Genomic DNA, 25,198 nt, shown 5'->3' with positions numbered 1-25,198 from the left:
TTTAGATGAAGTCTGCACAAAATATTTATCAGCAGAGGTAATTTGAATTCTTTAGCATTTTTCATTCCTGTAACAGTATCTGGAAAGATTAAATATTTAATGGAAGTAAGCTTCCACTCTGGACTGCATGGAATTGAGTGTGTTTAAAAGATGCTGTATTGTTGGTGGGGGGGAATAAATAAGTAAAAGTAACCATAATATCCCTATCTCTTTGAGGCTATATGTACCTAATGAGGCACAATTTTATTTCAAACCTCTAAAAAGCCTGGCTCAAGCAAAACAAAAACAAAAATAAAACAAAAAACAAAAAAAAAACCCACCATTTTTCCCAGTACAAGCAGTTAGGGAATTTATCTCCTTTTCACCTTAGAACATAAAATGCCAACCACATGGATTGTTTGAGACCAGCCCTTGCCAGCGCTGAGTATTTTAATGGCTAACCAGGCCTCCATTCTAATATGAAGACTCTGAACAACCTGCTCAAGGTCACAAAGCAAGCTAAACAGTCTCAACATCCAGGTGAATAAGAAGAACATACACAATCATGTCACTGAACAATATACACAATTCAGTAACATGAAACTGAATAGACACAAACTGGAAGCAAAGAGCCCAGCGTTCTTGAGTCCATGCTGATGACAGATGATACTATCATCATTAAATGGCCTGTAGTTGGGGTCACAACTAGGAAAATAAATCAGAGAGTAAAAACTTAATAAAATACAGATATATGAAGAGTAAACTGTAAAGAATGATGTTGGAATACAGTACCTATTCCATTACTTTCTTCCTATATATTTTAAATTTTTTTTAACATTTATTTTATTTTTGAGACAGAGAGAGACAGAGCATGAATGGGGGAGGGTCAGAGAGAGGGAGACACAGAATCCGAAACAGGCTCCAGGCTCCGAGCTGTCAGCACAGAGCCCGACGCGGGGCTCAAACTCACGGACCGCGAGATCATGACCTGAGCCGAAGTCGGCCGCTTAACCGACTGAGCCACCCAGGCACCCCATCTTCCTATATATTTTAGTGTTCTCCCTCTCCCTGCTTGTATTCTTTCCTCTGCCTCTCCTTTATTCTTTAGAGAAAAGGTAGGCAATGTTAACAGATGAGAAAAGGGGCATTTAAAGAAAGTCTTCATGCTTGCACCTGCTGGTCCTTCTCAGTCTACAGTCCTCTGGAGACAGGAGGATTATCAGTTGGGGGGAAGGCCATTCTCCTATCTTCTGTTTCCATAAGGGCCTATTATAAAAGCAGCACCTCTGGCTTCTTCTCTACACTCCTTTCTCACTCTCCTGAGAAGAAAGGGAACTGACTTAGCTCACTGGCGAGAGCATAAGTGTCTGGGGTCCACTGAAACTTATTTCTCTACTGTAGTGATTCTCATGCTTTAACTGCACCATAATCACAAGGAGGGCTTATTAAAATACAGACTTTTGAGCCCTACACCCCAGAGTCTCTGCTTCAGTTCATCTGGGTTGGAGATCACAGATCTGCATTTCTAACAGGTTTTGAGGCAATGCTGATGCTGCTTGTCTGGGGACCACACTTAGGGAACCCACTGCTATGCCGAATGAGTTTAAAGTATTCAATGTCATGGTCCTGATGTGCCTTGACCCTTTTCTCTTTAGCAGTAGCTTGTCCTCAGGACACAAGATCTCCCATCCCTCCATCTGGTAAGCAACCCCAAGGCAACCGTCCAGCAAGTCTGCCTGGAATGAGGTAGACAGAAGTTAAGATTTGGGGATAAAAGGTATGAGGAAGACCATTTGGCCACAGGCTGCAATCATGGTCCAGTTCCATCAGTAATAAAGTGGTATTCTGAACTCTGAGAGGTCTGTATTTATTTCTCAATCAGTTCAGAGAATAAAGAGAACAATAGTATGAATTATCAGCCCCTTTAACCCAAGAGCATTCAGCATTATGATTGTGGCAATGACTAGGAATTCCAAAAGCTGTGCCCTCATTTTGCAAGCAGTGACCCTGTCTTGCCTAAGCCATAATGCTAAAGCCAAATGACATCAAGTGTGCATACTGAATAATGTTCCTGCTCTTGAAGAACATGTAGGTATCACCAAAGTGGAGAAAAGATACAGGGCCTTCAGGAAATTCAGCCTCGATTACTTCTCTGGGTCAATCACCAACAACTGTCCAGACCAGGTTGGCTGGCTTAATAGCTCCCTCCCTACTCACAGCTAAGCAAAGCTCCCCCCAACCTCGCCATCCCACTGGGCATTTCCTGATCACCCCTTCTACACATTTTCTATCCTTGGGTCCAGCAGCTCTGATTCTCTGCTATGTCCTGCCCCTCCTGCAGATGATGCTTTTGAGTCTCAACTCTCAAGTGACACCTTGGCTTCAAACCCTAACGTGTAGCTAGTCTTGCCCCATCTGAGTTCAGTTTCACACAGCTCCTGGAGCCCTTAGCAGGGCTCCATATCCCCAGTCCCTCTTTATCTAGGAGAGAAATCTGGATAGCAAAAGGTTTTCCTTAAGAAGAGCAGAAAATTAAAACATAGTCTCTCAGCAAACAGAAAAGACAGGAAATAGTGAAACCCATGCCAAGCCTTGCAGGTTACAACCTCGCTGCTCCTAGGGAGCCCATCTCAGGGCTTTTGTAACTTCTTTTTCACCAACCTAAAAGGCTCTCCTGGCTGCCGAGAGACAAAATGGCAGCCAGGGACCACATCCTGCCTGGATGTGGCTCATTAAGTGTCTTTTAAATTTTGAAGTGAACATATAAAATTAGGGATTAACATAAAACTCAGATTTCTATTTTCTCTTTTAGAATCAGGAAGTCTATCAATAGTGAGCCCACATTTCCACATGGTAGCACTGGGCTAGGCCAGTGACAGCTGCACCCTTTAGATAGCTATAAACAGTTTGCCACAATCCTATGATCCCTGGCTACTCTTATTTCCCATAGAGCATACATAAATGAACAGTGGTTAAGCATGAGCTCTATTACTTGCCATTGTTAATTTCCTGAGCTACCCCTGAACTCAAATTATTAGTACTGTGCTGTTGAGAGACCAAAATACATGCATTTTTTTTCCCTCCTCAGTTGGTAGTTGCTTCCATTCTCAGTCCTGGAGCCATAATTGTAGGAATCATGCACAAATGGACAAGTGCTTACCCCAAAGTGGCACAGGCTCATGGAGGGTGTAGGTGAGGACAAAGAGGGTAAAAGGTCTCAAAATAAAAAGACAACCAATCTCCTTTTCAACATCTCTAGCTCCCTGATAGATAAGGACTCAAGAAAGAAAAAGTAGCCACATCCTGTGTTGTTTAGGGCAGAAATTCCATAATCAAAAGTGACCAAGTATAGAAATTTATGGCACACTTAATTTTAAATTACATATAAAGCAAATAAAAGTTGTTTTTGGAAAGACCGTCACCTGGAACCCTTTCCATTTAAAAATAAGCTAGACCAAAAACAAAAACAAAAATAAAGAAAGAGACAGACCACTGAGAAAGGAGAATCATTACCTAATTAGGAAATTATCACAGTGAAATAAAAGCATACAAAGATCTTTCTTTGTCTTGAATCATCTGTTATTTGCATGTACAATGAACCAGTTGAAAGTCCTGCTAATCCACCATCAAATGACCACAGTGTCATGGCCAGAGACTTTCCCCAGAGTGGCACAAGTTTGGGTACCTTTTGAATTCTTGGTCTTTGCCCATAAGATTAGATTAGTGGGGGGGCGCCTGGGTGGCTCAGTTGGTTGGGCGTCTGACTTCAGCTCAGGTCATGATCTCACGGTCCGTGAGTTCGAGCCCCACGTCGGGCTCTGTGCTGTCAGTTCAGAGCCTGGAGCCTGCTTCAGATTCTGTCTCCCTCTCTTTCCCTCCCCCACTGACGATCTGTCTCTATCAAAAAAATGAATAAACGTTAAAAAAATTTAAAAAAAAGATTAGATTAGTGGGTCAGTGGTCAAGGGGAGTATTTGATTTGTAAAATTCTTCCTTCTCTTTTTCACTTCTCTCCTTCCAAGGCCAGCACTTCAGTGGGAAAATAAAATATATTATAACTACTTCGCTTTTTGTCTTAGAGACTTTCCAGGACAAGAATGGATTCCACAGTGCTTTTCCTCCTAGTTCAACATAAAACAGATCCAAAAGTGAATCAGGAGAAATTTTCAGTAGTCTACTAGGAATCTCTCACAGGTTGTGTTCACTTTGGGATCTAACTTTTCCACGGATCCAGCTGAAGAAACAATGCAAGGAGGGCTAATACTGTATCTACAGTGGAATAGCCAGCCCACTGTGAATACTAACAAGATCCCTTGGGAATATAATTACAGAGGGCTTCCACATAATGTGTCACATGCAGGAGGGTGTTTTGTAAACTCTATACACAAATATAAAGTATCTATGGTTTTTTGAGCTGGACATGATACAACACTCTGTAAATCTGGTCTTGCCCTGATTCTCAGTGAAGATTCAGTTCAGAAGAGAAGATCTCAGCGCACTGTTTATCCCAGATTAGAATCTGAGTTGATTAACTTTGCTCACAGACAGAAGCAAGTAAAATTAAATCAGTGAAAACTATTAGAATACTTGCTTCCTAAATGTTTCTTTTTTCAATTATATACTTACTTCTTAGGAAAAATAGGTTTTTTTTAATGTTCATTTATTTTTGGGAGACAAAGAAACAGAGCATGAGAAGGGGAACACCAGAGAGGGAGGAAGACACAGAATCCGAAGCAGGCTCCAGGCTCCCAACTGTCAGCACAGAGCCCCACGCAGGGCTGGAACCCATGAACCATGACATCATGACCTGAGCCAAAGACAGACGCTTAACTGAATGAGCCACACAGGTGCCCAGGAAAAAGTTTTTTAATTTTAGTCACCGTTTCTATTTTCTTACACTGTAATAATTAAAAAAAAAAAGTTTAATTTAGTAAAGATATTTCAGTCCCCAAAAAGCCATAAGAGAGCATTAGGAGCCCTGACTCTTTGGGAATGAATATAGACTCTGCTTTTCATTAATTATATCACTTTGGGCGAGTTGTTCTGAGACTTGGTTTTCAGAGCCAAAAAATTAAGACAATGAAAATAATACCAACCTCATGGAGTTTAGGGAAGGATTAATGAATAGCAAAGGGCTTAAGAAAGGGCCTGACATTTTGGTAAGCGCCCAACATATCCTAGGTATTATTTTAAATGTTAGTGATTCATGATTTTCATAAAGTCAGCAGTCCCAAAAGTAATATATGTGGGGATGCCTGGGTAGTTCAGTTGGTTAAGCATCCAACTTCGGCTCAGGTCATGATCTCGCCATCCGTGGGTTCAAGCCCCGCATCAGGCTCTGTGCAGACAGCTTGGAGCCTGGAGCCTCCTTCAAATTCTGTGTCCTCTCTCTGCTCCTCCCCTGCTTGCGCGCTCTCTCTCTCTCTCAAAAATAATGAATAAACATTAAAAAAAATTTTAAGTAATATATGTGTGTGCACACTGCATATTATATGTATATTATAGGCATATAATTTTAATTTGCAGAAATGACATTCACCAATAACTGATGGGAGAGTTGTTTATTGAATAAATGCCTAGATGAGGTTAATTATGTTCAAACACTGAATTTGAATAATTTAAATAATCAATAAGGCAGTTCACTATCTATTTGTAAGACTAAAACCATACAGAGCTGGTTCAGCCCAAGAGTAAATAAATTCAGGTTACTCATCAAGGGTTTTTTAAACACAAATCTGGCCCACTGCCTGCTTGCATACAACCTTGACCTCTAAATGGTTTTCATATATTTAAACAGTTGAAAAAATCAAAAGAATAGTTTGTGGCATGAAAATTACAGTAATTATTTTAGCACCCATAAATAAACTTCATTGGAGCACAAACAAGCTTATTCATTTACTATTGTCTATGGCTGCTTTCCTGCTACAAGAGCAGAGTAAGGTAGTTGAAACAGAGACCACATGACCCACAAAACCTAAAATATTTATTATCTGGCCCTTTGTAGGAAAAGTTTCCCAACCCTTGGTCTAGACTCATTTCTATGAGGGTGGAAACTGCTGGAACCTATCTCAATGTCTGACCTAAACTATTTTCAGTAAATATCTGATGAATAAATATGATATCAACATGAAGGTGGAGCTCCTCCTATATCTTAAGGATAGTTGTTCTCAAACAACAAAGAGCCTTTTTCAAACAGAGACCAAGAGAGGACTGCTCCAGTCCATACAGCCCAACTAGGGTCTTTGTTATCCTATACTTTTAATGGTGGAATTTCAGGCTACACCTAATAACAAGGTCAGATCATAAAGACAAACTAACACAGGAGTTCTGCATTCATCAGTAGTATATTTTTTAACTTTTATTTGAGAGAGAGAGGAAAAAAAAACACCAGTGGGGGAGGGGCAGAGAGAAAGAGGGAGAGAGGGGAGAAAGGGGAGAGAGAGAGAGAGAGAATGAATCCCAAGCAGGCTCCTAGCTGTCAGCAGAGTCTGACGTGGAGCTCAATCTCACAAACTGTGAGATCATGAACTGAGCTGAAATCAAGAGTCTGATGCTCAACCAACTGAGCCACCCAGATGCCCTAGCAGTGTATTTTTAAGAAAAGGAAAAAATGGCATCACAAAGTCACAACTGAGGAGAATTCATTTGGAGAAAAAAACATGTATAAAAAAAAAATTCCTATGGGCTTACTTCACTACAAACTTATTTCTAAATATGGCTATAAGAAAGTTTGCAGGAGAGGCACCTGGGTGGCTGAGTGGGTTAAGCGTCCTACTCTTGATTTCACCTCGGGTCATGATCTCCTGGTCATGAGATCGAGCCCCGTCTCAGCCGTGGAACCTGCTAAGATTCTCTCTTTCCTGTCCCTGATCAGGTGCTCTCTCTCTCTCGCTCTCAAAAAAAAGAAAAATTGTTAAGGGGCACCTGGGTAGCTGAGTAGGTTACGCATCTGACTTTGGTTCAGGTCATGATTCTCAAAGTTCATGGGTTCGGGCCCCACATCAGGCTCCATGCTCAGAGCCTGGAACCCGCTTTGGATTCTGTGTCTCCCTCACTGTCTGCTCCTTCCCTGATCATACTCTGTCTCTCGAAAAATAAATAAACATTAAAAAATGTTTTTACGTTAAAAAAAATAAGGGTTTGCAGGTGCATTGACTGGCTCAAACATTCAGCCTCCCTCCAATTCTTGATTTTGGCTCAGGTCATGATCTCAGGACCATGGGATCTGGCTCCACACTTAGGAGCCTACTTAAGATATTCTCTCTGTCTCTCTCTCTCTCTCTCTCTCTCTCTCTATCTCTCTCCCTCCCTCCCTCCCTCCCTCTCCCTCTGCCCCTCTCCCCCAGTCACACTCCCCCTCCCCTAAAATTATTTTTTTTAAGTCTGCAAAGTCTAAAGTGGCAAAAACAAGTATAAATCCAAATCACAGTAAATATTGGATCTCACTGCAATCTATGTTAGTCTGACAACATCCAGAGTGCCACCTTCAATCTAGGGAGCATCAACTATAAAAATATAGTGACAATCTGGTTTCTAGAGGAAAGCTATCAGCATGGTGACGGGTCTAATCTAGGCATCAATTTCAAACAAGGCAAGTTGCTGGAACTGGAGAATATTTATCATGGACATGAAATCACAGTCCTCAATCTGAATTATTTAATTCATGTGAAACATTTAATAGAATACCTCAATAAATATAAGCATTAATCATCATCACCTGAAGAATTATAATGTAAAAAAGCAAATTTTTCTTGTAAGTTTTTCTTTATTCCCTTAGAAGATTTCAACCTTGATATCCACAAATGTATATCAAGTTACTGAATCAGCCATACCTAAATTATTATTAATTTGTTAGTTTATGTCAAAGTTCATTTGGAATTTAGTATCAAGTAATTATCTATATTTTTCTCTCTTTACTAGAGTTTTTTGGGTTTTTTTGGGGGGTGGGTTAGGTTTTGGGGTTTGTTTTGTTTTGTTTTGTTGTCAAACTAACCAGTTCTCTTGCTCTAAAGAAGACAAAGCAAAGACATTTATTGTTCATGAAGAGTCATGTGTTTCTTGTCACTTCCAGCAGGAATGTGATTAGTTCTATCCAATGGGTTGTGAGTAGAAGTGATGTATGTCACCCTAAGCCAAAGCAATTCAGAGCTATTATGTGACCCTCTAGCTCCTCTTCCCCTGCTAAGATGGTTTGGAAGCCCCCCGTTAAAACAGCAAAATCACAAAAATCGCAGCAGCCTGGGTCTCTGAGTCACTGCATATAGAACAGCTAGCTGTTCTGGAGAACAGCCAGAGCACACTGACATTCGTGTAACAAGAAATCAATGGAGATTTCAGGGTCATTCGTCACTGCAATATAGCCTACCCTAGCTTAACTCACACAGAAAATCTGTGCAGAAAGAAAACTTGTGTCAGTCTGTGATCAACCAATTTGGGCCATTTACAAGGATTAGTTGAATCAAGTAGGGAAATTTCCCAAACCTTCCTCAGATTTTCTGTGCATCTTTATTATTTCATTTCAAGTGCATTTAAAGGTTATTACCACACCTACCCTTTTTCAAAGGTAAGTATTTAAGAGCAAATTGTCTGTGTTATTCACTTATGACTAAAACTCAAGATCTTACTGAGACATACAATAAGTGATGTACATTGAGTAATGTAACCACTGACAAATCTTAGCGGAATATATTGTTCTCCCACGTGGTTCTTTTCCTGTTTTATGACCCTCAGGCTTCATTTCAGGAGACACATGTGGCAGTGGAACTACTAGGCCACAGGCAGACAAGATGGCGTAGTGACCTGAGCAAAACTGGCTCAGTTCTCCTTTGTTAGCAAGCAGTCAACAAGTATGCTGTTAATTGGACAGACTGATTTCAATGGGGCCATGAACACAGAGACATGCTATCTCCTCCAGCTGGCAGTAAAAATATCCAGTAAGATAAGGACTCAAGCCTATGTCCTTCAATACATTCCTGATTTAAAACCACTGGAAATTCTGGAGCCTGGCCTGGACAACAGTAAGGTATAAACTTCTACCGTCCTGGGTTCAAATCTCAGCTCAACTACTGACAGCTGTGTGACTCAGGCCAAGAGACACAGCCTCCCTATTCCTCAGTTCCCTGTCCCCTTCACAGAGCCTCTGAGAGGCTTTACTGGAATTGATGGTGGTCGGAATAGTCATTATACATTATACCCTTGTTGCCTCAGAACCATGGAATTTTTAAAGTCAATCTGAATTTCTATTAACTTTGTGTTTTATTACAAGCAAAACATTATTCTTGGGTACATATAAGGCAGTGAAAAATATATCTTTGGCTTTACCCTTAGATTAGATGCTGTCTAACGACTATCACAATGATAAATTCTATCACTTTATCTAATCATCTTCCAATGTGATCAAGTCCTTGCTAGAAAAAAAAATATCTGGAGTTAAATGTCTGTTCATTCCCCAGAGGAAACTGAATTTTTTGAATTTCTAAGAATTTCCTATTAATTATATACTTTTGCCGCTTTCCAATTCTGATTATGTATTTTTATACTCCAGGTACACTCCCCCATGTAATAATTTTTATACTAAAAACCACTATCAATGCAGCCTAATCACAAAAAATAAAATTCAGACAAATTCCAACAGAGGGGCCTGCTACAACCTACCTGACTACTACTCAAAACTCTGAAGGTCATCAGAAAAAAAACAAAGAAAAGCGGAGAAACTATCACAGCCAAGAGGAGCCTAAGAAATGTTAACTAAATGTAATGTGCTATCCTCAATGGGATCTTGGAATGGAAACAGGATTTTATATAAAAACTAAGGAAATATAAATACAGATTTTCACTAATAATGATGTAACAATATTGGTTCATTAATTATAACAAATGTACCACACTAGTATAAGACCTTAATAGGGTAATCCATGTGTCAGTGTGGGGCACGTGGAAAGTCTCTGTACCATCTACCTAATTTCTCTGTAAATCTAAAACTGGACTGAAAAATAAAGTTTATTAATTTAAAAAAATGTTACCACAATGAGATACCACTTTCACATCAAAATGGACGTAATCAAAAACAAATTGCAATTGCTGGTGAGGATCAGACACTGGAACTCTCATACATTGCTGGTAGGAATGTAAAATGGTGCTGTCACTTTGGAAAACAGTCTGGTGATTCCTCAAAATGTTAAACAAATTACCATATGACCCAGAAATTCCACTTCTAGATATATGCCCAAGATAAATGAAAACAAATGCCCCCCAAAATACTTGTTCACAAATATTCATAGCAGCAATGTTCATAATAGCCAAAATGTGGTAACCACTCAGATGCCCATCAACTGATCAATAAATGTGGTAGGAACCACACAATGGACTATTATTCAGCCATAAAGAGTGAAATTTTGATGCTACAACATGGATGAACCTTGAAAACAATATGCTAAGAGAAATAAGCCAGACACAAGAGGCAACATATTATATGACTCCATTTATATGAAATTTCAAGAATATGCAAATCTACAGGGAAAGAAAGTAGATTTGCCATTGCCTAAGCAGGGGGTGGGTATGAAATGAGGAGTGTTAATGGATATAGTAAAATATCCTAAAATGGATTTATACTTTAAATGAGTGAATTGAATGGTATGTAAATTAAACCTCAATAAAGCTGTTATGTTAAAAAAAAAAAAGGCAACATCATCATGAGCACCAAGAACACTGATGGAACACTGTTTAATCCTAGTCAAGGCAAAGGTTTTAACAATGTCTGGTTAATATGAAAACTTTAATTTCCCTGAGAAGTCTTGCTGCTTGATTTTGTAATACGCTTAGTCAAATGCCTAAGGGCATAACATAATGGAAAGAACCTATGCACACAGAAGGCATGAATGAGTCTTTTTAGATTAAATGGACAATATCTCTAACATAAGGCCTTCCTAAAGTGTGCCTGAGATGTGAAATAGGATGCAAAAGAATATTCCCACTGATATTTAATAAATTAACTTGCAAAAATGAGTATCATGGTCCACTCTATCAGTACACTACCTTAGAATGCAGTCATTTCCTCTGAATTACTAGAAAATTACAATGTTTTCAGTCTCCCATTAATTGTCCCAGTCCTATGAGAAACTGAATACTAACCTTGCAGAAAACTTCAATTAAGGTTTTGTCGCCCACAGCACAATACATAACACACAGGGAGAATATAACTCAGTAAAAATTCAGCAACATGAATTTTTTTTATCCTACACATTTCAGATTTATATTAACAGGAAATACAATAATTTCAAAAACCAAACTACTTTGTTCAAAATTAAAAAGATGAATTTTTGCCCATATTAATCAAGTCTAATTTCATGAATCAAGAACTGAATTACAATTGACCCTTGAACAACAGAGGTTTGAACTGCATGGGTCCACTTATAGGCAGATTTTTTTTTGTCGATACAGTACAGTACTATAAATGTATTTTCTCTTCCTTATAATTTACTTAATAACATTTTCTTTTCTCTACCTTATTTTTCTGTAAGAATATAGCATTATAATACATATAACCTCCAAAATATCTGTTCACTAACAGTTCATGTGATCAGTAAGACTTTTAGTTGTTTTTTTTTTTAATTTTATTTGGTTATTTCGTGAGAGAGAGCATGCATGAAGGGGGGGCTGGGGGAGGAGCAAAGAGAGAGAGGGGGAGAGAGAGTATCCCAGGTAGGCTCTGCACTGTCAGCACAAGCCTGATGATGATGATGTAGGGCTCAAGGCCATGACCATGAGATCATGACCTGAGCCAAAATCAAGAGTCGGATGCTTAATCAACTGAGCCACCCAGGCGCCCCTCAGTAAGGCTATTATGTTATCAGTAAGGTTTCTGGTCAACAGTAGGCTATCATCAGTAAAGTTTTTGGGAATTCAGAAGTTATATGTGGATTTTCCACTGCAGGGGAGAATGAGAGAATAGGTAGGCATCTCTAACCTCCAAGTTGTTTAAGGGTCAACTGTACTGTTAACATTAGACAAACTGTGAAACTCAGGTAGAATAAAGTTACTTACGGTTCTTGTTTCATTGACCTGCAGGAAAAACAGGCATCCAAGTCTCTAGTAGATCAGTGTATTAATATACATTTCTTTGAGCATCTTTATAAGCCACTCTCTTACTCCTAATTTGATTCCTTGTAAAACAATATAAAGTAGTTCAAAAGGAATATAACTTCAACTTATATGTGTCAGTTTATTTCAGAGGTAAAATGAGTTTTATATATATTATCTACAAGTAAAACATTATTATATATTATTATTTAATTGATTTCTGGAATTAGTTCAGAATTCATGTGAATCTACAAAGATCCTTATATTTTGACTCAAGCTATGCATCTGTCTCCTGAAAATGGATGGGGTGTCTCTCAAGATTTACTGTCAGTAAAACAGACAAGGGGTTAGCAGTCTAAAAATAAGGCACCAGGGGGTACCTGCTTGACTTATTCAGTAGAACATGGGACTCTGGATCTTGAGGTCATGAATTTGAGCCCCACATTGGGTGTAGAGCTTGATATCTAGATAGATAGATAGATAGATAGATAGATAGACAGATAGATAAAATAAGGCACCATAGATTTTAAGTCTCTATAAGCAAGTAGAAGCTAGAAAGTACTAAGTATGTGGTGGGGAGGCTGTGGGTATAGATTCATCCATTCATTACTTCCTTTTTATCTTATATTCATTCAACAACTTATCAAGTTCTGACTATGCATTAGGCAATGGAGACACAAAGTTAGATATAACCTTGCCCTCAAGAAGCTTACACTCAAAAAAAAAAAAGCGGCAGCAGTTCACACTCTACATGGCCATCCACATCTGTGGTCCTAAGAACTTAAAATAAATCTTAGCGTTATTAGATTTTATTTTTTAAAAAGTTACATTCTTTTTTGTTTAATTATTTATTTATGTATTCATTTAAATAATCTCTAAACCCAACATGGGGCTCGAACTCATGACCCCAAGATTAAGCGTCACATGCCCTCTTGATTAAGCCAGCCAGAAGCCCCTATTAGAAGATTTTAATCTAAAATGTGTATGATACCTTTCAATTTAACTATTTTATCTTATTTAATTCACAACAAAATACAAACCACCACCACCACCAAGGTTCAAATGGGCTGCATTACTCCCCCACCTAGTGCACCTCTTAGCTGTAGATTGTGGGCAAAGGGGAGTCAGTTAGCTCTGTCCCACTCACTATGCTGCTTCTTTTATCAGTCAGCTAGCAAGTGGTAGCACCAGGGTAGCAACTTCTACTCACAAATCCACATTTTTTTGCTTTTCCAAGAACAATGTAGTTCTCAGGACAGGATACTTTTTAGGGGATACGCACGGAAGATTCTCAAAATCTCCAATGAGACATAAATGTCTTTCCCATTTGTGAGCATCCCCCAGAAAGATGAACAAAAGGGACCACATGGTCTTAGTGCCCTTTAATGCCCAGACACAAGCTCTTCTAAACCAGTACTAAACCAGTAGACATTGCCCCATTTATAGCTAAAGCAATTCTGAAGAGACACCACATTGTCATTTACCTTAATCTTTCAGAACTTGAAGTCAGCTTCAAAGTATCTGCTGAGGACACCATACTGATATCTTTAGCCTTAACTTTTGAATTCCCTTGTCTTCCCAGAACAATCCAGAACAAGTACTACAATCACTAGACCTAGCAATTTATTTATTTTTGTTTCATTTTTATCATCTCTCTCAAATTCAAACCAGTTGATGTTTTGCATTTTACATATTTTTTGAAAGACATTAATGATAATTTTTGCAAATCCAAAAGATGAACTATTAAAATCAAAACCAAGGAAAAGTATTTTTAGGTATTTATCTAAGAGAGTATGAACTATAGATTAATGCACTGTAAGAAAGAGGGTTCCTCCTCTTCTGATGTGTTTGGGGATTAGGAGGGAACTGAGAGAGTAAGCCAAGGTAAGTCTATGACCCAACACTGCCTGAAGACTGAAGTCCAAATCCCGATAACCTCATACTGAAAATGCTCCACAACATTCCCTAAATGCCTTTCCAGTCTTATCACCCTGCACTTCCCCAAAGTGAACCAGAGTATTCATCCCCAACTGGACCTGCACTTTCCTGCTACACCTCCATTCTGAGGTTCAGTCACCCCTTGTCTGGAATGCCTCTTCCTCTCCCTGCTGACCATTCTCTCCCTGGTGAGCATCTGCCAACCTTCAATGACCACCCACTTCAAATGCCCCCTCCTTCATTATTTGCTATATGTAGACTAATGCTCCCTCATTTCAGCTGGCTTACAAAGATGCATAAAACATCAGAAGACGGCATAAATCATCACTCCCTCAACTCTGTCCTGCCTCCTCTACTTGTTACAATGGAAAGAGAGCCTTCCTTCATCTCAGCCCCATCACTCTTGGCTTCTATCATTCCTACAGCACATGGCACCAGCTGCCCTGTACTGGAGCCATGAATTCATGCATCTCAACTCTCCTATAAGACTACACATTTTCTGGCACAAAAACAGACACATAGACCAATGGAATAGAATAGAAACCCCAGAACTAGACCCACAAACGTATGGCCAACTCATCTTTGACAAAGCAGGAAAGAACATCCAATGGAAAAAAGACAGCCTCTTTAACAAATGGTGCTGGGAGAACTGGACAGCAACATGCAGAAGGTTGAAACTAGACCACTTTCTCACACCATTCACAAAAATAAACTCAAAATGGATAAAGGACCTAAATGTGAGACAGGAAACCATCAAAACCTTAGAGGAGAAAGCAGGAAAAGACCTCTCTGACCTCAGCCGTAGCAATCTCTTACTCGACACATCCCCAAAGGCAAGGGAATTAAAAGCAAAAGTGAATTACTGGGACCTTATGAAGATAAAAAGCTTCTGCACAGCAAAGGAAACAACCAACAAAACTAAAAGGCAACCAACAGAATGGGAAAAGATATTTGCAAATGACATATCGGACAAAGGGCTAGTATCCAAAATCTATAAAGAGCTCACCAAACTCCACACCCGAAAAACAAATAACCCAGTGAAGAAATGGGCAGAAAACATGAATAGACACTTCTCTAAAGAAGACATCCGGATGGCCAACAGGCACATGAAAAGATGTTCAGCGTCGCTCCTTATCAGGGAAATACAAATCAAAACCACACTCAGGTATCACCTCACGCCAGTCAGAGTGGCCAAAATGAACAAATCAGGAGACTATAGATGCTGGAGAGGATGTGGAGAAACGGGAACCCTCTTGCACTGTTGGTGGGAATGCAAACTGGTGCAGCCGCTCTGGAAAGCAGTGTGGAGGTTCCTCAGAAAATTAAAAATAGACCTACCCTATGACCCAGCGATAGCACTGCTAGGAATTTACCCAAGGGATACAGGAGTACTGATGCATAGGGGCACTTGTACCCCAATGTTCATAGCAGCACTCTCAACAATAGCCAAATTATGGAAAGAGCCTAAATGTCCATCAACTGATGAATGGATAAAGAAATTGTGGTTTATATACACAATGGAGTACTACGTGGCAATGAGAAAAAATGAAATATGGCCTTTTGTAGCACGTGGATGGAACTGGAGAGTGTGATGCTAAGTGAAATAAGCCATACAGAGAAAGACAGATACCATATGGTTTCACTCTTATGTGGATCCTGAGAAACTTAACAGGAACCCATGGGGGAAGGGAAGGAAAAAAAAAAAAGAGGTTAGAGTGGGAGACAGCCAAAGCATAAGAGACTGTTAAAAACTGAGAACAAACTGAGGGTTGATGGGGGGTGGGAGGGAGGAGAGGGTGGGTGATGGGTATTGAGGAGGGCACCTTTTGGGATGAGCACTTGGTGTTGTATGGAAACCAATTTGAAAATAAATTTCATATAAAAAAAAAAGACTACACATTTTCTAAGGGCAGGGAAGGAACTTTTTGCAATTGTGTACATCCCACCTCTTAGCTCAGAGCTTACAAACTATTCCAATAATACTTGCTGAATAAAGTTTAACATTATATCCAGATTAGCAAAAATAAAACCCAAGTATGTACCCCTTGAATATACCAGTGGTCCATACTTGGTTTGGGATTCACTCCTAACATCATCTAGCTGATGCTGGCTGTTCAGCTTTCCATGGTGGAATGGCCATGCTGACTAAACAGAAGTTATTTAAAAATACGTGATATAAGAAAAGGACTGATTTCTAGCGAGAACTGGGGAGTGGGGGTCTAGAGTGGATAAGGAACTCCTAGAGGACAGACAGCAAGGGGCACAAGGCACTTGGTAAACAAGACTAATTAAAAAACAAAACAAAAAAAACCTTGAAACATCAATTTTGTGAAGGCAGTACAGTTTCAAAAGAAAACTATTTTTTTCCCTAGCTCATCTATTGCATACTTCCTTTATTCCAGCCCATTGTTTCTCAAAGTGTGGTTCCTAGATTATCAGCCTTACTTGGGAACTTGCAGAAATGAAATTCTCCAACCGCATCACAGACCCAAAGAATAAGCAACTCTAGAGATGGGACCTAGCAGTCTGTTTTTCAACATGCTCTCCAGGCGATTCTTATGCATGCTTACATTTTAGAACGCATTCAAGTACCTGCAGTTTCCCAAAGAGGTCAGCTCTTTCTCGTCTCCACACTTTTGCTCCTGCTGTCACTGCTCCACGGAATGTTTTTTCCTCCATCTATTCTCAATAGACTGAACTTGTGTTTTCAAGGCTCAGCTCAAAAGTCTTGACACCTTCCTCAACCCAATGAACAGAATTAGTGGCTCTCCCAAAGCTTCATTCTGCCCTTCCTCCTGGTGTTGACTCCTGTCACAGGCTGTCCTTGTGTCTGCTTCCTCCATCTGACTGCAAACACATGAGTACAAGGACATGTCTCACTGACAGCTCTGCCCCCAACTCACCTTCCTTTATTCAACTGCAGCCCTTTGATTTGGTAGAGGAAAGAAAATTATTCTTCTGCAGTAAGCCTCCGATTGACAATGAGCAGCCTGCTGAGAGTCATCCAAGCCCTCTAGCCCTAATGAAGATTAATAAATATCCTTATCAAGGAACATCTGAAGTCCAGGGGGCAGTTGTTGAAGGCCCCTCTGGCAATGGAGAAATCTCTTAAAGAGCACCATAGTCAAGGCTTAGCCACAAACATATTTAGGATTTTATAAAAAATATAAATTTCATTGAGAAATTATTCCCTCTGCTCAGTAAAATATGGATTGATTGGATGAGCACTGGATTTGGAGTTAGATGAAGCCCCAGGAGGACAGGGCCTTGTATCTGTCTTGGCTAGCACTATGGTCCCATGCTGAGCTCAGACATTTTGTCAGATGCTGAAATTAGAAGACACAGATAGGAGTTCCATCTTTGTCCCTTTTAACTAGGTACCCTCAAGCAAGCAAGTCAATCTCACCGTCTTGGCCATTTATCAGTGAAAGACAGCAAAGTCAGAAAATTATTATAACTATCAATAAATACCTTACCTCCTTATCTTATAGTTTACTAATTGCTTTCACATTCACTGTCTTGTTTGATCATTAAACTAGAAGGCCTCCCTTTTCATCAGGTCAGACTTTGCCTCTTCATCCGCAGCCCTGAACACAAGCCAAATGATTTCAGGTATCGAAACTTTAAATTACCCGAAGGAGCTCATTCTGATTAACCATTATGCATTCAGAGATTCTCAGATAACCTTTCTCCAGTGACAGTGATCTTTTTTTTTTAATTCGTTTATGTTTTGAGAGAGAGGGAGAAACTGGGCGCACAACCGCGAGCACACGAGGAGGGAAGGGGCAAAGAGAGAGGGAGAGAGAGAGAATCCCAAGCAGGCTCCATGCTGTCACCACAGAGCGTGACTCGGGGCTCAAACCCACGAACTGTGAGATCATGACCTGATCCGAAATCAAGAGTTGGACGCTTAACCAACTGAGCCACCCGGGCACCCCTCCATTCACAGTGATCTTGAGTTTAACTTGGGCTATGTGAGGATAAGAAAAGGGATAAAACAAATTGCTATTATTGTTGTTTTTCCAAAATTAATTCACTTGCATGACAACTTTGCTAAAAAAAATCATTGAATTTATGTGAGCTGCGTTTCATGGCTGGCACCTTACTGACCTGATAACACTTAAACTCTGCAAGAACTAAGCCACTCTTGAAAATACCACCTGGACCAAAAGAATGTCCCAATGAACCTAAACCTGAGGACAGAGAAAGGAAAAAGGGACACTTCATCAGAATAAAATGCTAAGAGAGTCTTCAGATGAAAGAATTCAGGAGTATGAAAATTTTGGGTTTGTTCCCAAAGGTTATAAATACTAACTTGATATTGAGCTAAAGGTTCAATTATGTACTAACTTGGTACTGTCTTTCCACCAAATTATTGATGAATAGCATTAAAACCTAAGCAGAGGCTCATTTATCAAACCTCAAAATTCTGTTTTGCATTGATTTTTATCTATAAACAGTACACTTTGAGCATGTATCATCAAGGACAAAAAAAAGAGGAACCAATATAGCTACAAAGGATGGCATTTAAGATGACAAAGTGAAATGAGACAAAAAGTCTACTTGTGACTTTGATCATTCACTGGAAATGAGCTGGTTCTGAACCTGCTTTTCTTTCATTTCAACAGTTTAATCTAGATTCTGAGCACCAGCTATGGGAACAATGTGTGAATGCAGCTGGTACTTTCTAGCTAAGGCATTCAAATTGCTTGATCAACATCAGTTTGAGGTCACAGATTGTCATGCATCACTTTGGATTTTACAACTGTGATCTGTGGGGTAGGTTTACTCTTTTATTCATAGAGTGCAGAGGGCCCCAATTGGGAATTTGTTGTAGGGAATAAGGTTTAGACAAGTAGACCTTGGTCCAATGCTTAATTACCATGCCTGGTCCTCTTACACACATTTACCAATGTTTTAAACTCAAATTCATCCCAAATTCTATTATGACGGCAACTGCTAAAATCGCTGGTTTCTTGGTTCTCCAGCAAACTGAAGGGGATTTCATCATTTTTTAAATTAGAAAAAAAAGGTGTTATTTCTTGGATCTTTAAACTATTTATTGAATTTATCAATAATAAAGTAAATAAATGTCAACTATTTCCCCAAAAACCTTTTGCTTTTTATCATGAAGAAGGCACCCTACAAACCTTCCATCTTACAAAGACCATCCATCCACCTCACCATTGGAAAAGACAGTTTCTCATGTTTCCTCTGTGGTTGGCTTGGATTTTTTGAAGGAGGCATGTCTGTGTGCAGTGAGTTATCATTCAAATATTCTTGTAGCTTTATAGCTCTGAATTGCTTAAAAGTAAATAAAAATTTAGTTTCTTATCAAGTCTAAAGTTCTTTCACAATTGGGCTATCTGTAACTCTACTTAAAGATAAAATACCTTCTGATGAAACAAGTGTTTTAAATAAGAAACTCCCCAATCATCACTCTAACATGTGCCCTTTCTGTGCTCATGGTGTTACTAAAAAGCAACTTGCTTTTACAGAAGCCATGCTACATGCTTCTCACCAAAAACAGGCAATAAGTAGTTTGAGACAGAATAGTACAGAAAAGATCATTAAAGCTGAAAGACCCTCACATCCTGTGATCTTTTATGTCAGCAAAATTTCCAGCAATCAAGCTTGTGTAACCATTTTATAACCCATAAACTTGCACATAGTACAAAGGCCTCTTTCTCATTCTCCTTGATTTTCATCATCATCAAGAAGAAAATGTGGAATTGGATCTTTGTTCAGGGAAAGAGCTGGGTGATAATGATGACTTCTTGGATGTTGTGATGGGTTGAAATGGATGGAGGCCAGAAGCTAGGGGCTTTTCCTTTCATATCCATACCACATGCCCTGGGAAAGCACAAACCAGGAGAAAGTGAAACAGAAGTGAGAATTGACAGGACTCAGCACAGAGAGGGAAGAATGCTTTCAGTTGGATTCCATGTTGAGACTCCCATGAGAGAGTAATTAGGTTCATCAAGAGGTGGATGGGAGGCATTTTCTCAAGGGCAACTCACTGGTCAAATTTGGGGACTGCCAGTTCTGACTCTAAACTATTGTCTCTAGGGGCACCTGGGTAGCTCAGTTGGTTACGTGCCTGATTCTTGATTTCAGCTCAGGTATGATCTCACAGTTAGGAGGATTCTCTCTCTCTCTCTCTCTCTCTCTCACTCTCTGGCCCTCCCCTGCTCGAGTGTGCGCACACACATGCATTCTCTCTCAAAACAAACATTATTTTTAAAAAGTAAATTGTTATCTCTTACCTGGGGGCCTTCCCTAAGGTATCTATGCTCACCTCCAACCACAACAAGTCCACACTGACATCAATTTTGACTGATGTCATAATAAAAAAAAAAGAAGTAATCCCTCTATACTTGGCCAAACCTCCCCCTCTACCCTGGTAAATCATCTCTCAAGCTCTGTCCTCTCAGCTGCTCTCTCTTCTTAACTGCTTTATAAGAATAAGCATCACTACCAGTTGAAGATGGTGATCAACTACATTATGAATGTCAGTGGAAGAGATGTGCCATCAACAACTCCCTCAATGCTGTGTGCACAATGAAAAGGCTGTGTTTTGATTTGCAAAATGGCTATTTGCAACATCTGTTCCAAGTAAACAAATATTCCAAACCACCTTTTGAACTGAGATTTTGAGTTCAGAACCACTGCCTTCTGTCTTGTTTTTCCAAGTAGACAGTCTGATCACAATTCTCTCTTAAACCTATCCCCACAGCCATCACCTTCCACCTCGTGGTAGTGTAAAATATATCTCCCCAATACACTCAGTCCAAGGTATTCTGCCCCAGAGAAGCGAGGCTACCATATTCTTTCCAGACTCAACTCCATTGTGTGCAGATTCTCAGGACTGCAGCCTGACCCCTCCTCACTCTGTGTACTCAACCTGGAAACGGCCATTTATGGCTTGTGTCTTATCTCTTCCAATGATGCAGACACCCTCCCAGTGGCCACCAAGTTCCCCCATACCTCCTTTTACATTGTTCTCTGAGGTTTTTTGATCCACAGAACATCTCAAACTGGAATGCCCTGCTGCCAACTCAAATTAAACTTGAGTCCAATAACCGCAAAAAGTTAATGAAATGAGCTAATAGTGAGGAGATGTGAACAGAGGCTCTGCCTACACCACCAACTAGCTTATTAGTTAAGCATAACTCATTTTCTCTTCTTATAATAAGGGAATGGTCTAGGGGCGCCTGGGTGGCGCAGTCGGTTAGGCGTCTGACTTCAGCCAGGTCACGATCTCGTGGTCCGGGAGTTCAAGCCCCGCGTCGGGCTCTGGGCTGATGGCTCAGAGCCTGGAGCCTGTTTCCGATTCTGTGTCTCCCTCTCTCTCTGCCCCTCCCCCGTTCATGCTCTGTCTCTCTCTGTCCCAAAAATAAATAAATAAATAAATAAATAAATAAATAAATAAATAAATAAATTTAAAAAAACGTTGAAAAAGAAAAAAAAATAATAAGGGAATGGTCTAGATAAAGTAAGTAGGATAGCTCTATGATTTTAAATGCCTACCTTCCCCAAGCCAAAATACACTTATTTATTCATACAATAACTACTGTCTAATATTGCAAAGCTATTTGCCTAGCATTGTGAAGAGTTAACCATTCCCCAAAGAGCTTATCATCTAGAATGGGAAACAACCATATCAATAACTATAAGAAACAGAAAGAGATAATGTCACAACTGGAGGTATTTATAAGATAAAAACATTATAAGCCCATTACCAACACACCAAGCCTGAAACTCATTTTCAGTAGATCTTTTCTCCTCTGCATCTAGTCTTTTACCAAAAACTTTTTCCGGAGTGCCTGAGTGGCTCAGCCAGTTAAGCATCTTACCTTTGATTTGGGCTCAGGTCATGACCTCACGCTTGGTGAGACTGAGCCCTGCATTGGGGTCTGCACTGACAGTGTGGAACCTGCTTGGGATTCCCTCTCTCTCTCTCTCTCTCTCTCTGCCCCTCCTCTGCTTGTGTGCATGCTCCCTCTCTCAAAATAAATAAACTTTTAAAAAATGTTCAAAAAAAAAAAAAAGAGCCAACATGCTTAAATGCAGGCCTGGGCAACTCTCCCCTATTATGATTTTACCCCTTCGCCAGCATTCTCTAAACTGATCCATAATCTCTCATCAGAATATGAGAATCACCCAATAGGCTGGTTTGACTTGGCCACTGTCTTGCTACAGGTCTAAGGTGGCCTCCTCCATATTATACAATATCCACCTCAAATCACTTTACAAAATGGTCCATACTTCAACTCCCTCCCACAAATGGTGGCTGAGAACATACTTAGTGCTGGATGAGATGTCGAAGTCATAGGCTTTAAGCTCTAAGAGCTTACAAACTGTTGGGAAGTTGGAACACATGCTAATATACAATAATCAGGGATACTAAAGATGAGGGGGACACTAGCAGCACAGACAACAGTATTAAATGCTATAGGGTTCAGAAGAGGGAGAGCTACTTTCTGGCTGCAGTAATCAAGAAAGGCTTCTAAGACAAGATCACACGTGACCTACACCTTGCAGTATGGGCAGGACTTCAGGGAAGGAGGCAAAAAGACATTCTGGGCCAAAGGCCCAATGTGACTGAGGCAAGAAAAGGAGGGAGGTTTCAAAACCACCAAATTGTTAGGTGGGGCCTGAGTGAGAGGGCATTTTTTGAAAGGTGTTTACAAGGTACTATCAAGCTTAGTAATAAGCAATGACTAATTTTCTGCTTCAACTAGACTACATGTAAGAAGGTAGAAGAGAAAAATAAAGTTTAATAATCTACCCAAACTGGGAAGAGAGTATCAGCAGGGTTAAAAGAGCCCTAAAATCAGAAAACCTGGGCCCAAGGCCCAGCTTTTGCCAAGGAGGGGCTCTAGCAGCAACAGCAAGTCATTTAACCTCATAGGTCTCGTTTTTCTTATTTGTAAACTGAAGCAGCTGAACTGGCTGACCTCGATGGTCTCTATAGTCCAAAACTAAACCAACTGTATATTATTTCTGTATTAAAACATTCATCATGGGAAGGGGGGGGGGGTGAAGGGAAAGGAAAGTATCTGTATTCCCTTTCCATATAGGTTTCTCTTCCTGAACTAAAAATTTCTTTTTCTTAAACTCATTAATTCTATGTATATGTCTCCCACATCATAAATGTAATACTTTACCTAAATAATGTTCAGTGTGTGCCCCCTTAACTAAAATTCTGTGGCTCACGAGTTATCCAACAAATTTGTGCAGCAGGGCCTTAGCCTCCTACAAGTGTATCCAATACCGCAGCTCCAGGGTAAAATATCTCTGGATGAGCCATAAGATGTGACCGGATAAATAAAGGACAGAAAAGTGAGAACTCGTTACTCATCTAAAAGACCACTTCGTTTTAATAGCACTAAATGAAGCCTGAAACAGAAGTAACGGAGAAAAAGTAAGGGGTGGGGGGAGTCTTATCTTTTATAAAGTTTCTACTTTAAAATGCAGCTGAAATGCTTGAAGTGTCTGGCAAGGAAATTCGCTGAAAGTTGACATTTTTTGTACTGCATCCAGGGGCCCCTTGCTCCAGGAACGGCACCAAAACCAGAAACCACGGATGCGATTTCACTCCAGCCCTATTGATCTTATGCACCAAAAGGCCAAAGGCAAATAAACCACTCGCAGAATTGAAGTGAAACAGGCTGGATCAGAAAGCCTTGTCAAGCAGCTACCCAAAGTTTAAGAGAGACAGAGAGGAATATAGAAAAGTTAACAAAATGCCTAACTTCAAGCAGGGAATCATAATTCAATTCTCAGGGTTACTGTGTAAGCAGCATAAATACATGATTTAACACCTGCCCGCACTCCAGGCTGCCGGACTGGGCAGGTGCACACCCGGAGGTCTGCTGGCGCCGCACTGCACAGCCGGGCGCGGAGAGCCGCCTCTCGAGCGAGGGAAACCGGAGAGACTCCCCTCGAGCTGCTGTGCTACAGAGAAAAAGTGAAACTTTGTTTTCTGCCTATTCTTCCAGCCTTCCTCTCGGACCCCACCACCGCGCCCCGTACCTGCCGCAGGCGTCGAGCGCGCAGCTCCGGCTCGGGATCCAAACACCCCCAGCTCCACTCTGCAGATACCACGCCGGGGCCACCTAGCTGCTGCGCTCGCACCACTACGCATGCCCGGCCGGCACCCAAGCCAGCAAACTCCAAATCCACTTGCCGGGTTTTAGCTGCGGTTCCTAGGGGAGAGGACCAGAACCCGGGAGCCGGAGTTCTGCCCGGGAGTGGAAGAGGAGTTGCAGGTGCTGGGAGAGGTGAATGGGCGCTGCTGCAACGTTATCCCTATTGCCCACAGTTACCCAGAAAGTACCCTGCTCCAAGCCTAAAGCTGACCATCTACACATTTGGAAAGAGCTTAGTAGAGTGGTCCTCAAACTTGAGCATGAATCAGAATCAGCCGGAGGGCTTGGTAAAGCATAGATCACACATCCAGAATTTCAGATTCAGTTGGTCTATAGTGAGGCCCAACAATGTACATTTCTAATACTTTCTAGGGTAAACTGATGCTACTAGTCCTGGTACCGCTCTTTGCGAACCCTTGGTCTAGAGAAAAGATATTTGGTATTAAAACAGGGAAGTTTTCTCACCACCAACCCCCCTTTTAGGATTTCACATAACACTTCCTCTTCATTTAACAGCCACACCTGCTTTAAAAATAAATAACTACAGCTCACACTCAAACAAAGGTGGGATATTTCCTCTAGCATGCGAGTCAAGTAAATGGGATGCAGCCTCAGGAGTTTGGGCATACTTTGCCTGTAGCATAATCGACAGCTTTGATCCCTCCAGTTCTGTCCAGGCAACACGAGGGGTCCCTATTTTGTTGCCTCTTTAACTCAAAGTCCTATGTGGTCCCTTAGTGTCTAGTGCAGTACTGGGTACAAAATAGGTACCCAAGAAATCCTGAAATGGTATCAGCAGGGCTGGAGAGACGAAGAAGAAAGAAGGCTGTTGAAATCATTTTAGGAACCCAAAGTAAGTGATAAGCAATTAAATATGGAAATAAATGGGCTGATAAGGATTTCTACTTGCCTTCCACCTAGAGAAATCAGTGGATTTAGTATCCTTATCTGAGCCCAGATACACAGGAAGACTTGAGTACATAAGTTCTCACAAAATATTTCTTAAAAAATTAAACACACCTCTGCCATGTAACTCAGCCATTCCACTC

The 25,198-nt window shown here is 40.4% G+C and overlaps 1 protein-coding gene across 3 annotated transcripts in view; it reads right to left on the bottom strand.

Moving 5' to 3' along the window:
• PLS1 (plastin 1) overlaps positions 1 to 25,198 on the bottom strand; it is a 129,018-nt gene that overhangs the window by 85,671 nt on the left and 18,149 nt on the right. The window contains exon 1 of one of the 3 annotated variants that reach the window (XM_047874594.1): positions 24,034 to 24,138. The exons of 1 other annotated variant lie outside the window; for it this stretch is intronic. The gene's annotated coding sequence lies outside the window, so the exon portion shown is untranslated. Of the gene's footprint in view, positions 1 to 24,033; positions 24,139 to 25,198 lie in introns of those variants that run through there. One more of the 3 variants, XM_047874596.1, reaches the window with a different exon arrangement.

The sequence above is a fragment of the Prionailurus viverrinus genome, chromosome C2 (assembly GCF_022837055.1).
Source record: "Prionailurus viverrinus isolate Anna chromosome C2, UM_Priviv_1.0, whole genome shotgun sequence".
Lineage (NCBI taxonomy): Eukaryota > Metazoa > Chordata > Mammalia > Carnivora > Felidae > Prionailurus > Prionailurus viverrinus.
Note: the sequence above shows the minus strand (reverse complement) of the source record. Positions and strands in the feature narration are given on the sequence as shown.